The sequence below is a fragment of the Ruditapes philippinarum genome, unplaced genomic scaffold, assembly GCF_026571515.1.
Source record: "Ruditapes philippinarum isolate M1 unplaced genomic scaffold, ASM2657151v2 ctg376_1_1_1_1, whole genome shotgun sequence".
Lineage (NCBI taxonomy): Eukaryota > Metazoa > Mollusca > Bivalvia > Venerida > Veneridae > Ruditapes > Ruditapes philippinarum.
In genome coordinates this window covers 191,078-194,502 of record NW_026858214.1, presented here as the reverse complement: position 1 = coordinate 194,502, position 3,425 = coordinate 191,078, and positions in this window count along the sequence as shown.

The following is a 3,425-nucleotide window of genomic DNA, read 5'->3' as shown; positions in this document are numbered from 1 at the left end:
TGAATCGACAAACACAAGAAAACGTCCGAGCAATTGATTGAATCACAAATAGTTCACATCAGTAATTCACATTCTATTGATTTTTTTTGGTTAGAAATAACACTCTGCTGGTAATCATATTTATTCACTTTGAGAGGAAAAAACCGTTATTTTTGCTATTATTGGTTTGATAAAGGTTGTTCAACCTTCACCCATTCGTTTTAAATGACTTTATATAATAAAATTATTATGCGTTTTGTGACTGGGATCGGCACTTTACGAACGTCAATAGATAATGTTTTATTCCGTTTTAGTTACATTATTTGTCCTTTTGGTATCGAATCCTTATTATTATAGCCTGAAATTGCAATCATGGATTAAATGGTTTTAACTTGTAATTGTAAATATAAGTAAATAGATTTTCATTTAAGTAAGTTACAGTGATCATTTTTTTTTGTTCTTAAATTCAAAATATCACTAATTCATCATTTTGATTTTCATTTATTTTTTTTGGAAAATATTTCACATACGACTTTTATTTCAGTCGAAATCAAATAAGTCGAAATCAAATATTTTTCTTACCCGTACAACTGGAACAAAGAAATTATGAATGTGTTTATATAGTATATACTAAATGAAACGGTGTAAAATGACAGAAATAAAAAACGTACTTTAATGACTCACAAAATTGTGTGCTCTTTCCGAATCACATAATTCTTCTATAAAATTAAGGAACTTTCATTTGTCATTAAAATATAACCAATTAATATTGAAAAAAAAAATAAATAAAAGGTATGCTTAAGATATTTTCGATAGCGTTGTTTCCTTTAAATAATTGTCTGTCGAATACAAAGGATTTAGTCATTAATCCTCTTGCGGATGTTTGCCCATATTTTTCTTCTTCAGGCTTTGTTCTCTCGATTGATGCGGGCGTACAAATGGATGCTCAAACAATACTTAATGGACTACATTTGAATAAATTTAAGCTGTTTTGATTCAACTCACATTAAAATCAATACGATTGAAATGAAGTGTGATTGAATGAGATGAAACAGCGATTATTCAACAAAAAAAACAATAAGTTCTTCGACATAACTAATCCGTTTCTTTTGTTTACTTTATTTTATCAAATATTGTTATGAAGAAAATATATGTGATTGATTGATGTATCGCCTATATAAATTTCTTATAAATGAATTATCATCTTATTGATGAAATATCAATTTATTCTTAGTATTACACCGAAGGGCATGTGTATGCTAATAATCAACATAACAGTTTACATCAGTTTGAAACTGTTTTCGTAAAAGCGACCTTTTTGCGCGTATCTTTCTAAATTTCAAAAAAGGAATCATGCTTTACATAACAGTATCTCATTATTTTTCTTTTTCATTGTTCTAGAACAAGTTATTATTTGCAGTTATAATATTTAAATAGTATGAGGCATATTGGACGCGGAACGTGTATCTCATTCTGAACAACAATATCGATAGTCCTATATTTATTTGGTGGTTTTTGTCAAGTTCTATACTAGATACTCAATCAATTGTGGCGTATGTTACTCATCGTCTTTATTTTTGCATTTGTTGTCTTGTTGTAGTAGTTGTAGTTGCTGTGGTGGTATTTCTTTGCTGATGTTTATATTATTATATCTTAAGGACAAGCCCACATTTTACTTTATCATATAATAAAACTTTTAAAACGCCTTCAGTTCCCTAATATTGTAATTTTTGTTATTTAATTTGAATCAATTTGGTTGTCACACCTTAAAAGCAAAGATGATAAATGAGACCACTTCACAGCGGCTCACTGTGATTATATCATGTGTCAAAACACATTTAATGTGTGAAAATAAACAACCCGCAATTTACACGTGCCTTAATTGCGCAGTGAATGCACCATGTTAACTATTGTTTCTTTGTGAATTGTATAATGTTGAAATAAAAACTTATAAAGGCATATTACACTATCGTTTACATTAAACACATCAAATCTTACATTTTCTACAGTAAAACATACGAGTATCAACACTTTAAAAATTAATATCTAGTCTTTATAGTGTTTATCATGCAATTTATTTTTTAAGATTATATTTTTTTTTTAAATGATTAAACTATTATATTATTTACATTTAATCAGGTGATATGTAATCAATTTTGATAGATGTTGTTTTTTTTAATCAACGTTTGTCGTAGAACATTTAAATGAGACGTGTGCTGTTTTAGACGAATAAATTACAATAATTTAATCATAATTATGTTTTGTGTTTATGTTCATTGTCATTAATGCTGTACTATAAATAAAATTGTGATATTTTTAAACAAACCTGGAGAAGATTTATTGCAATAAGTACAATAAGGATTTTGATCTACTTCTCTTCAATCTTAATTTTGAAATTTTGTTTTCATAAAAGTAATAACTCTTACATGATATAGTGCACTTTTCATACCACAATAAAATAAATTGGTAATGTGTAGCTTATTAACTTCTAAATCAAAATAAGTACAGATGAAGCATGTTAATATTTCTATATTATCAAATTATCAGATAATCATCTTTTACTGGCAATTCTACGGAGCCCCTAAGGTGACATTTTCCACACTTTTTCACGGAACTTAATTCGTTTTTACGAAATATCAATTCGTTTGTACGAAATATTAATTCGTTTGTACGAAAAATTAATTCGTAATAACGAAATATCAATTCGTGTTTACGAAATATCAATTCGTAATAACAAAATATTATTTCGTAAAAAAGAAGTATTAATTCGTTTTTACGACATATTTATTCGTTTTTACGAAATAATGATTCGAAGAATTTTGAAGAAAAGATTTATAAACTGAAAAATTAAACCATTGCTGATGGGAAAATGTATTTCACAATGGAGAAAAAGAGTACATATTCCGTAAAAACGAATTATTATTTCGTTATTACGAAATAACATTTCGTAATTACGAATCTCTAGTTCGTAATTACGGATTAATATTTCGCAATTACGAAATAATATTTCGTAAAAACGAATTAATATTTCGCAATTACGAATTAATATTTCGTAAAAACGAATTAATATTTCGTAAAAACGAATTATTATTTGGTAATTACGAAATAACATTTCGTAAAAACGAATTAAATGCCGGGAAAAAAGTGTCGAAAATGTCACCTTAGGGGTTCTGTACAATTCAATATAATTATACTTTTTAGTTATTCTATATATAAGATCCCTTAAAAAATGTTTCATGGTTTTATTTCATAAAGTTAATATGATGCTCATATTAAAATTTGTCAATATCGTAAATTCCAATAAGCATTATTTATAAAGACATTACCGAATTTACCATTTCAGGTAGGTAAAGGGAGGTTATTAGAATTTTTTCTACCAACTCAAAGTCAAATTTTCCAATAAAAAATGTATATAATTGATTGATTTAAAAGAATGTGCACAAATA